This window comes from Orcinus orca, chromosome 15 (genome assembly GCF_937001465.1).
Source record: "Orcinus orca chromosome 15, mOrcOrc1.1, whole genome shotgun sequence".
Lineage (NCBI taxonomy): Eukaryota > Metazoa > Chordata > Mammalia > Artiodactyla > Delphinidae > Orcinus > Orcinus orca.
In genome coordinates this window covers 27,054,656-27,066,709 of record NC_064573.1, presented here as the reverse complement: position 1 = coordinate 27,066,709, position 12,054 = coordinate 27,054,656, and the positions used below count along the sequence as shown (strand labels likewise).

The following is a 12,054-nucleotide window of genomic DNA, read 5'->3' as shown; positions in this document are numbered from 1 at the left end:
TTTCTCCTTAAGCCCACCTTACCTTTCTTCCGGGTAAGCGTCCAGCACGTTTCCTTCACGATCTCAGACCTCAACGAAGGGCGTCGAAAACTCAGGGCTCGCTGGTGCAAATCAGGAGTGACTGCAGAGGTGGAATTTGGGGCGTCTGCATCGCGCGTAGGGGCGGAGCGGGGTCTCCCTGCGGGACCCTGACTCACCAGCAGGTGGCGATCGGTCTGCGAGGCGTGCAAGGTTCATCCAGAAACTTGAACGGGATGTTGATGCCACTGCATGAGAGGAGCACAGCCAAATCTCGCCGAGCCGAGCTGTCGGCATCCGCGAAAAGGTGGGGAGAGAACGGAGCGCAGTCCCTCCTGGAGTGACACCACAAGTTTCATTCGGGAAGGCTTCAGGAGGGGTGAGTACTGAGCAGCGAACGGAAAATGGAGCGACGTCCTTTTCTTAGGGCATTGTCCGTGGCTTGTATTGACTGGCTTTCCGACCCTTTGGGAAATTTCTGGAAGGGAGCTGCCTGAGCAGATGAAGGGAGAGCGGGAAAGAAGCCCAGGAAGCCTGTGCTCCCACGCCGGGCGCTCTGCAGCTGTGGGAGCGCGGGTCAGCCCAGCCAGATGGCGCTGTCTGGCTTTCTCTGGGCCTCCCGTTCGAGTGCCTAGAGGTCCCAGCCGCAGCGGCCCCTCTAGCCGACCGGCTCAGGCTCTGTGGTTCCGGGCGGAAGTGAGGCGCCGAGCGGAACGGCCTCTGGTGACATTTTCTCCGGGCGGCTCGGACGAGTGAAGGGACTTGGCGGTGGAGGCTGCGGAGGCGGCGAGATTCGCTTTGGCCCCGGTGGGGCTCTGACCGCGACCCCCTGCTCGCCGCCGGGGCTTGTGCAGAGGAAGAGAAGGCGGCGGTGGCCGTGACGTTCAGAGTCGCCGCGGCCCGGAGAGACCTGGCCCGGAGGGGGTCGGTGTGTGCCCCGACGGGGCGCGCGGAGCGAGCGAGGAGGTGTGGGGCCGCCGCGGAGCGCAGGTGAGGTAGGAAGGGGCGCAGGGCCGCGGCCGGCTACCGGTCGAGCCGCGGGACCCGGGTTGTTTCCCGGGAAGGGTCGGGTTGAGCCGGAGGGGTGCGGGCCGCGGGCCGCGGGCGAGGCTCTGCGGCGTCTGGGCGTCCGGGTCGTGACGGGCAGGGCTGTCGGACGCCGGGTGTTGGAGCCCGGGCGTGGCGGGAGGCGCGGCCCGGGTGGGGGCCAGCGAGAGGGGCAGAACAGCCCGACCCTTGGCTTGCTCGCTCGCTGGTAACCCTCGCGCCCTCCGGGCCCGGCCGAGTTGGCGGGCCGAGCCCCCCTCCTCTTCCCTGGCCCGGCGGGTTCCTTTACCAGGCGGCGGAGAGGAGGCTGGAGGTGCCGCAGCCCGTGGGCCGCGCGGGGGAGCGGCTTCGCCGCACTGGAGTTGTCTTCACGCAACTTTCTGGGGCCTCAGGTCGCTGGGGGAGCGGCGGCGGCGGCGGCTTTGCCAGCTCTGCTGGCCCCGCGAGCCGGGATCTGGCGCCGACACCTGCCCCGACTCTCGAGAGCCCGGGCGGCCGCCCCAGCACCGCGGCTGCCGAGGCCTAGGAGAAGGGAGGCGCCGCCTGCGTTTCGGCAGTGCTTCCACTACCTTCGGCCTCCGGTCAATGGGAGGGATGTGTCAGTCTCCAAAATTGATCTCTTCTGGCCAGTTTGTCAACTTTATTTAGAAACCTGGCGAGGATGTAAACTGACGAGCCTCAGCTTAAAGATCATCGTCTTCTCTGACTCTTTTCAGAGAGAATTCTCCTCTTTTCCGCAGTAGTACTTCGTACTTTGTACTTTATTAATTGTAGCACCGATCTCAGTGTATTGTTGGGGCAGCAACCCCCAACAGAACTTCACGTCATTCATTCTCCCTTTTAAATCGTCCTCTCCGCTGTCACAGAATAGATGCTCACAGGTTGAAGGAATGAACGTCTGTACTTGTTCCAGATTGAACCGCTTGAACAGTTTGTGCTGGATGTGCTTTTCGTTTCTCGCCTGAGCTTCTGCTTTCTGAATCCTTCCACCCAGTAGGATGAAAAACCCACTGATGATGCTTTGTCAAGGTTGGACCTTTTAATTACAAATACATCTGGCAGTTTTGCTTAGGCTGTTATTGTGTAGTGTCGTTGGGCACAAGTTAACAGTTTGAATTACTCCTTTTCTTCTCCTGGGATAGTTTAAGGATGGAGGCTATTAACTTTATAATGCGGTGTTGCTGATCCTAGCAATCAAGATTCCTTCAGTAAGAGCATTGCCTTTTGATTTAACAAGCATTTTTAGAGGCCTACAATTATTACCTGATGTCCTGAGGAGTCACAATGCTGATCTTTTTTAGTAGGAAGTGTAATATTTTGGCCAAATAATCTGGCTAATAAAATGCCTAATTGAGTGCTTTATGCATAGTAGGTGCTGAATAAATAAAATTATGAATTAAGTTTGAAATCAGGAAACTAAGATGATATTTACTGTGATGACCTGTATGCTGCTTTATGAAGAACCTTAATGAAATTTCATGCAGTTCCATAAAATGAGAAATAAAAATATTTTTAGATATTTCTAAATCAGATTCTTTCAGAGTGCTTTTCAGTAATCTTAAAACTTCAAACTATATCTTTTTCATAATGTTAACAAAGTTTCCAAATAGGTGATAAAATATGAAAGGAAGGGAGAAACTTCAAGGTAATTATACTTGAGGTATCAGCTAAATATGATTTTCTAATGGAAAATTTTTTTTTCTGAATCATTTTGTGAAAAATGAGATGGACTAAACTGGAAACTTTCCCTACTGTTAGCTTCATATTAAGTTCACAGTGTAGTTGTTACATTACTCACTAATTCAGTTTATATTACTCTTAATTGCATTTATGAAAGTGTCATAAATGCTTTTTGTTTTATAGTCTTCATGATGAAAGATAGGTTTAGCTTTAGATTCTAATTTAATGCAGTTCTGAGAGAACTGAGTGCTCAATGTTTGTCCTTCAAAGATTTCTGTTTCATATATGACATTGGTACCTTAAGTGTCCTTAGTGTATGACTAGTAATTTCTGGGAGGTGGTGTAGTTACTCATTCAAGGGATTGTTTTGCCAGGATCTTCAGTCTTATGGTTTTATTTTAATGTGTGCATGAATAAAGCTGATATATGGGCGATTAGAATGTTTTTGTTTTTTCTTTTTAAAGCTTGGAACTGGTGTTTGTGTGTGTGTGTGTGTGTGTGTGTGTGTCACACACACACAGTAGAGACCGAGACCGTATGTTTATAACTTCGGTAAATCATCTTAATTTTCCTCCAGGTAACTAGCAACATGAAAACAGTGTATATTCTTGTCTACTGAATTGACAATACTTAAGAAAATCTGTAAAAGGTGGAAAATGTTGTACTATTAATGTGTTTTCTTTTGAACCACAACTGATTTCGGTATTCTGTATTACTTTAGAAAAGAGTTTAGGGCCAAATAAAGTTTCTTGTGTAATTGAGAAGTAAAAATGAAATAGATGTATTGATAACTGGGTAAAAAGCTATGAGACTATAGAAGAGGGGAAGAGCTATTGAGGAAACAGAACAAAACATTCAGGTGGAACTTCTTTATTCTCACAACACTAATTTATTGATTGCTTACTGTGTGCCAGTAGTGCTCTAGTTGCTGGTGCTCTAGTGGTGAATATGACTGTCAGGTCTTGATGCTAAAGAAACTTACACTTTTTTTGTAATTTTAAGTTTACATTACTGTTTATGCTTTGTGTTGGACATTCTGTAGGTTTGGATAAATGTGTAATGACATGTATCCATCGTTATGGCATCATACAGAGTATTTTCACTGCCCTGAAAATGCTCTGCCTGTCCTTCGCTCCTCCACCCCACCCTACCCCCAACAGCCCCTGGCAACCACTGATCTTTTCATTGTTGCCACTGTTTTGCCTTTTCTGTGACGTCATATAGTTGGAATCATACAGTATGTAGCCTTTTCAGATTGGCTTCTTTCACTTAGTAATGCATATCTGAGCTGCTTCTGTGTTTTTTCATGGCCTGGTAGATCATTTCTTTATAGTGTCGAATAATATTCCATTGTCCGGATCTACCACTGTTTATTTATTTATTCACCTCCTGAAGCATATCTTGGTTGAAGGAACTTACACATTTAAACCTGGAGTTTGAGATGGATTTACACGTGGGCATTCCAGGCTAGGGAACAGCCTAAGCAAAGTTGTGAGTATCAGTGATCTTGGATGGTGTGGCCAGTGCCTTGAGTTTACAGAGGGATAGATGTAAACTCTGTGGGGTAGAGGAAGGTAGGGCCAGGATTATAAAAGTACCTTAGTCTGCTAGTGGGTTATTAATTTTTTTCTTTAAGGGGAATATGAAGGATGAGGTAGACATTCATTGAAAGATTTTTCTGTATCCTTAAGTTCACTGAGTAGAAGTTTTGTTGGTATTATTTCTTTATTATGGGTTGATTCTTGACAGCCAGACTAAAGTAATTTGATAGTTATTTTTCTTAAGTTGTCAAATTCCAGTCTTAAGTTTAAATTTGATTGGTGTCATGAAACTTTTCTCAATCCTATTTTAGCCTTTATCTTTATTTATTTTTCTTTAAATATTTATTTATTTAGGCTGCTCTGGGTCTTAGTTGCGGCACGCAGACTTCTTAGTTGCAGCATGTGAACTCTTAGTTGCGGCATGCATGTGGGATCTAGTTCCTTGACCAGGGATCAAACCTGGGTCCCCTGCATTGAAAGCTCAGAGTCTTACCCATTGAACCATGAGGGAAGTCCGAGCCTTTATCTTTAATTGAAACTAACTTACCTTACTCTTTCAGAACTACTGATTGAACTTAGGGAAGCATATGTTTTCTGCTTCTGTGTGGACATCTTCTCTTAGCAGAAGTGGGACTGATGTTCAGTCAGTTTTCACACATAGCCTACCGGCCCTGTGATGAAAGGAAGGAGCAGGGTGAAACTAAAATTATCTTGCTTGTTTTACTCTCTTATATTCCTAAACTGCTAGGAGAGAAAATGTGTATTATATATATTGTACATATTTATCATAACATATTAGTAGAAACCAATAATAGTAACTGTGATTTAAAAATACTGTGAAGTGACCAGTATGACTCAGGTTTGGTGGTTGTCTTATTTAAAATTTGTGGCGTTAATTTACAGTGAGTGTTTTTTATTGAAGTATAGTTGATTTACAATGTTGTGTTAATGTCTGCTGTACAGCAAAGTGATTCAGCTGTACATATATATACATTCTTTTTTACGTTCTTTTCCACTGTGGCTTATCACAGGTTATTGAATGTAGTTCCCTGTGCTATACAGCAGGACCCCATTGTCCATCCATTCCACATAATACTAGCGGGCATCTGATAACCCCAATCTCACTCCATCCCCTCCTCCCACCTTGCCCTGGCAACCACAAGTCTGTTTTCTATGTTACAGTGTTTGTTTTAAGTTTTGTTTCTATTCTCTTTTATGTCTTTATTCCAGATAGATACCTCATACCTCTTTGCTCAGATTCTGTCACTTAAAATAGCCAATAGATGGTATAAGTCCTAAGTTACTAATTTGACTTTAATTTAAAAACTACCTGAATGAGTATTTTCTAGTTAAGATTAATCAAAAGTAGAAATTGGGGCTTCCCTGGTGGCGCAGTGGTTGGGAGTCTGCCTACCGATGCAGGCTGGTCCAGGAAGATCCCACGTGCCGCGGAGTGGCTGGGCCCGTGAGCCATGGCCACTGGGCCTGCGCGTCTGGAGCCTGTGCTCCGCAGCGGGAGAGGCCACAACAGTGAGAGGCCTGCGTACCGCAAAAAAAAAAAAGAAAAAAAAAGAAAAAAGAAATTTATTCGAAGAACTTAATTTGTACGTGGGGGCAGTTATACCTGGTTAAATTAAAAACCCATTTACTGAGCACTCAGGTGCCCAGGTGGAGATGGGTACAAAGATAGAAGAAATTTCTGCTCAAGGAACTCAAATCTAGGGAACCAGATGATTTCTAAGTTTCTTTCCGGCTCTGAAATGTGGAGAAGAAAAGTAGGCTGTAGGACAAAAAGTACTGTACAAAATAACTAGAGTATGGAGTTAGTTTATTTCTTTATAAAATAATTTAAAATTAGGTATTGGAAAATAGCATTTTTTTCTTAAATGGGTCTCTAAGATTAAAAGAAAATGATTGGAGACTTGAATGTTCATTTTTGTACTGCCAGTTCATGTACAAAATAACTTTTTCCTATGCCTGGAATACAAGTCCATGTATTAGTAAATTAGTTCTGATTGTTGTCCAAAGAGCAACAAAATTAAATGTTAGAACTTATTATAGCAGCCATTCCCAAGAATGTGGATAAACTAGGATTGTGTTTAGGGAATCTAGAAATTCAAGTTTTCATCGACATGGTTAACATTAGGGAAACCAGATACTGACGAAAGGGATCAGTAGAAGTTATTTTTTACTGAGTTGTCTGGCTTAAAAAAATTAACTTCTGTGATGTTCAGAGTCAGCATTTTGTTAGGTGCCTTATAATTAGAGAAAGGTATTGTTGGGGATAGGGAAGTTGGGTATGGACTAAAACTCTAGGAAAACAGGACTGTTTTCCTTTCTGTACTAAGAACAAAAACCTCGTGTGGTTAGAATTTTAAGCAGTATCTTGTCTGCCTTAGTTTTGACCTAGCATAGAAGCATAGTTTAGTCTTAAATCAGCATTATATCATCAAGGGTTTCCCATTATTTATGTCCACTGCGATCCACTAAACAATTTGCTCTGAGCCTGAGGGCATGTATAGTAGATAGGATTTTGGCAGTATTTATTTTGGGGACCTCAGATCCCAGCATGTGGTGACCCCTCTTTATTTGTACTGTCTTCTGAGGGAGATAGAAAATGGCCAGAGGGAAATCTAGAAACCTGTATTTTAAATTATTCTTGATTTACGCTGATGGTGCTTTTGAGTCTCTCATTAGCAATGGTGCATTCTTTGCATTTGGTAACTTCCTTGGCTTCTTACTTGATGCTAGTTTATTCACAGCCCTGGTGCTAGGCCAGATACTCGTCAGTAGTAGTATCCGCAATATGAAGTGATTTGAGCAGCTATTATCACTCGTGGCCTATTTATAGCGCTTATATCAGTGGAGAAAAGGTTGGCTGGCAAGCAAGCAAAGCTGCTCTCTTCCCGTGGTTGCAGTCTTGCAATTTATATTTCAGTTCCAGGTAGGCCACATCTATTCATCTGCATTAAGTTTTAGTGTTCCCTTTCTGTACTCCAAACCTTTTGCACTCCAATTTCTTTCTTTTTTTAAAAAACTTATTTATTTATTTATGGCTGCGTTGGGTCTTCGTTGATGCGCGCAGGCTTTCTCTAGTTGCGGCGAGCGGGAGCTACTCTTCATTGGGGTGCGTGGGCCTCTCATTGCTGTGGCTTCTCTTGCTGGGGACACAGGCTCTAGGCCCGCGGGCTCGGTAATTGTGGCCCACGGACTTAGTTGCTCTGCACGGGCTTAGTTACTCTGTGGCATGTGGGATCTTCCCGGACCAGGGCTTGAACCCGTGTCCCCTGCATTGGCAGGCGGATTCTTAACCACTGCGCCACCAGAGAAGCCCTGTAGATGTTTTTATTTCAGTTTCAATTTTTGATTCCTGTACTGTCCACATTATCCATGCTACAACTTCTCAGTGGAAAAACTTACCCTGAATCCTGACAAATAATTGAAAGAAGACCTTCGAAAGCAGAATTTGTTTTGAGATGGTGCTTATTTAAGATAAGAATACTGTTGTCGTTAAAGTATCTTAGTATTTATGTATACAAATTAGAAAAGAGGTTAATTTTTCTATTTCAAACAGTTTGAGAGCATCACTGTTAAAGATGCATAGAATCTCTTCCTAAAACTGAATATCTGGGGAGAGGGGGCTTCATTTTGATTTTTGATACGATACTGCTTTTTACATTATTTGTGTTATGTGGCTTAAGATAGTTTCTGGTTTTGCATCTTTATGAATATACAATCACTTTATATAGTGTTGTCAATGTAAGGAGGCAGCTTTACTAGGCTGTTAGCAGTTGTGTCTGTTTTGTCTTATGTTTTTTTTAAAAAATAAATTTATTTATTTATTTATTTTTGGCTGTGTTGAGTCTTCGTTGCTGTGTACGGGCTTTCTCTAATTGTGGCAAGCAGGGGCTACTCTGTTGCAGTGTGCAGGTTCTCATTGTGGTGGCTTCTCTTGCTGTGGAGCACGGGCTCTAGGCACGCGGGCTTCAGTAGTTGCAGCACGTGGGCTCAGTAGTTGCGGCTCGCCGGGTCTAGAGTACAGGCTCAGTAGTTGTGACGCATGGGCTTAGTTACTTCGTGGCATGCGGGATCTTCCCGGACCAGGGCTCGAACCCATGTCCTCTGCATTGACAGGCGAATTCTCACCCACTGTGCCACCAGGGAAGCCCTTGTCTTATGTTTTTATCTGGAAAGATAAAAGGGGAGTTACTCTATCAGAAATCATGCTGATTCTATGTAATGGAATATATATATTTTTTAAACTTCCCTATTTTAATTAATTAATTAATTTATTGGCTGCCATGTAGCATGCAGGATCTTTAGTTCCCTGACCAGGGATCGAACCCATGCCCCCTGCAGTGGAAGCACGGAGTCTTAACCATTGGACCACCAGAGAAGTCTCTGTAATAGAATATATTTTTATATACAAGTCACTAGTACTATAAAGCAAACAAGGTATGTATTTCATTAGTGGTCTTGGTGATATTTAGAAATGATTCGATTCATCAACCAATATTTGTTAAATATTATGTGTTAGGAACTGTGAGCGAACCGAAGATGATTAACATAATCTCTGTTTTCAAAGAAGATTGTGATATAATGGGGCTGAGGAGGGTGAGTAAAACATTTATACCAGTAAGTTGTATCTTTTTTTGTTGTTGTTTTTTGGTTTTTTTTTTTGCGTTACGTGGGTCTCTCACTGTTGTGCCTCTCCTGTTGCGGAGCACAGGCTCCGAACGCGCAGGCTCAGCGGCCATGGCTCACGGGCCCAGCCGCTCCGTGGCATGTGGGATCTTCCCGGACCGGGGCACGAACCGGTGTCCCCTGCATTGGCAGGCGGACTCTCAACCATTGCGCCACCAGGGAAGCCCTTTTTTTTTTTTTTTTTTTCTTTCTCGGTACGCGGGCCTCTCACTGTTGTGGCTTCTCCCGTTGCGGTGCACAGGCTCCGGGATGCGCAGGCTCAGCGGCCATGGCTCACGGGCCCAGCCATTCCGCGGCATGTGGGATCCTCCCAGACCGGGGCACGAACCCGTGTCCCCTGCATCGGCAGGCGAACTCTCAACCACTGCGCCACCAGAGAAGCCCCAGTTGTATCTTTTAAATTGCTTTCCTCATGGTGTGTTATTTCCCTTCTCCCTCATGTATAAGGTTAGCTCTTAATTTCTTGGGGTTAAATGTTCTCAGTCCTTTGTGTGTGTGTGTGGTTTGCTTTAAAAATCACCCTCTTACAGCAGTGTGTTTGTGTGCCACAAGTAGAAAATTCAGGTAATAATTGTTAGGTGCTAATTTTTTTGATGATTACTGCTTTGTGATTCTCTCCCACCATTAGAATTAGATTGTCACAATATCTATTTTGATATTGAACTTGTCTAACACTGTAGAATCTTATTATAATCTTTCTGTGACAGTTGCCCACACCAGCAGGAAGTAGGCACACAATACTTTTTGAAAGCCCTGCTTCATTCTAGTTTTATCTTCACGGGTTGCAATTTGTCTCTGGTCCTGGTCTCCTGTTCTTGTTTATATTTGAAAAACAAAACCAAGCAAAACTTCAGAACTCTTTAGGCCTTTTTTTTAAGTTTCTGGGTGTAGAGTAGGCGAATTTTGACAAAAACCTAAGAGAGTGGTTTTAAAAACCCATGACTGATTGTCATGGATTTTTTTTTTTTAAACCTTGGTCCCAATTACATATTAGGGAAGTTACTACTGCTTAAAAAAATGAGTTAGCAGTAGACGCAAGCTATAATCTATTTCATATCATAACTGTCACGAAAGCAGAAACTTCTGTTATCTTAGAGTTAGCTACATTCTTATTGGTGGTCTCATGACTTTTTTTTTTAAGTCTCATCCATGTAAGAAGTAAATATTTTAACAAAAGTATAGAAACAGTCCAATTGATTTGATTTTTACTGCTGGGAGAGTGCATTATTTTTGAATCATAAGTTCAGTAATAAACATGCATAGTTGAATATTTGAACTGTAAGGCAGCTAACAATTTTTAGATTTTGAAGCTAAGCCTATTAAAAAAAAAAAATAGAAAACTTGTTTAGGGACTTCCCTGGCGATTCAGTGGTTAGGACTTGGTGATTTCACTGCTGTGACCCTGGGTTCAGTCCCTGGTAGGGGACCTAAGGTCCCGCAAGCTGTGTGGTGTGGCCAAATAAAAATTAAAAAATAAAAGTAGGGACTTCCCTGGTGACGCAGTGGTTAAGAATCCGCCTGCCAATGCAGGGGACACGGGTTCGATCCCTGGTCCGGGAAGATCCCACATACTGTGGAGCAGCTAAGCCCGTGCCCCACAACTACTGAAGCCCGCGTGCCTAAAGCCGGTGCTCCGCAACAAGGGAAGCCACCGCAATGAGTAGCCTGTGCACCGCAACGAAGAGTAGCCCCCCCTCTCCGCAACGAGAGAAAGCCAGCGCTCAGCAATGAAGACGCAACGCAGCCAAAAGTAAATAGATAGAAAATTTTAAAAATAAATAAATAAAAAATTCGTTTAGACTAGATTGCTGTGAGGCTATTTAAACTGCAGCTCCTTTGCTTAATAATTCCTCTTTTCCCTCCTTACATGGCATAGTTTTTACTTTCATTGATTAACCATTTCACATCATTGGGCATAACGTTAAGTCAATGCATATGGAAAACTATACCATTTTTTTCAAATATAAAGATACTGAAGAAATGGTGGTTGTGTGGTTTCTATAAGATGAATTAAAACAAAGGATGTTTTGTTTTTAGGGAGAACTATCAAAGGAGCAGTCTTGTGTACCTTCTTGAGTGTAAAATGTAGATATACCTTGATTTACACAAAAGATGTGTATTTGTGGGCGAAGCCAAATTATGAAGTGACTTGGGTTTTTTATTTTTTGGCTATGCCGCAGGGCATGTGGGATCCCAGTTCCCTGACCAGGGATGGAACTCGTGCTCCCTGCAGTGGAAGTTCCTCAGAGTCCTAACCACTGGACTGCCGGGGAATTCCTGGTATTGGTTATTTAAATATTACTAGCTTGTACTAATTGAGCCATAGATCTAAGCAAAGATATGGCATGCATTTGCATATCTGGTAGCTGCTGTTTTGAAAAAATAAGTAAATCATTTCTAAAGCCTTGTATCATTATTATGCATATCTGAAAGGACTCATGCTATGCTAATGATGCGTTTGTAGTTAAAGTCAGTGCTGAAGTAACTGCACTGTAGCAGAGTTTGTACTTAAAATTTTTTAATGGTTTGGACGTTATTAACAAATATGTGAGATTTTAAAATGTCCACTTAAAAAAAAAATCAAGATGTCCTTAAGATTCTATTTTAGTAAAACATTTAATTTTTAACTGATATGGGCCTTATCCACAGGGCCTAGCAAAATGTCTTTTGCTTAATAAATTCTGACTGTAAGTATATGTTCAAGAACGGGACTGCACTTGTGGTCCAGTGCTTAAGACTGCGCGTCCACTCCACGGGGCACAGGTTTGATCCCTGGTTAGGGAACTAAGATCCTGCATGCTGTGTGGCGCAGCCCAAAAAAAAAAAAAAGTATATGTTCAAGAAATATTAAGTGTCTCCTATGTGTTGGGTATTTTTCTAGTGGTGCTGGTATAGTAATCAAGGAGACAAAATCCTTGCCCTCTTGTGTCTTACATTCTATGAAGCAGATAGGCAATAACCTAGACACATAAATAAGCAAGATAATTTTAGACACTTTAAAAAAAGAGAATAATGGGGTATGGGTGAGAGGATGCATTTAATGCATTCAGGGAAGGCCTTTGTA

The 12,054-nt window shown here is 43.2% G+C and overlaps 1 protein-coding gene across 5 annotated transcripts in view; it reads left to right on the top strand.

Annotated features, from left to right (window-relative positions):
• The first annotated feature begins 241 nt into the window (after positions 1-241).
• Positions 242-12,054, top strand: part of ARK2N (arkadia (RNF111) N-terminal like PKA signaling regulator 2N) — a 75,853-nt gene continuing 64,040 nt past the window's right edge. Inside the window, exons 1-2 of one of the 5 annotated variants that reach the window (XM_033421344.2) lie at positions 705-1,008; positions 1,979-2,094. The gene's annotated coding sequence lies outside the window, so the exon portion shown is untranslated. Of the gene's footprint in view, positions 398-704; positions 1,014-1,978; positions 2,095-12,054 lie in introns of those variants that run through there. The other 4 variants (XM_033421345.2, XM_033421343.2, XM_004266060.3 and 1 more) reach the window with 4 other exon arrangements.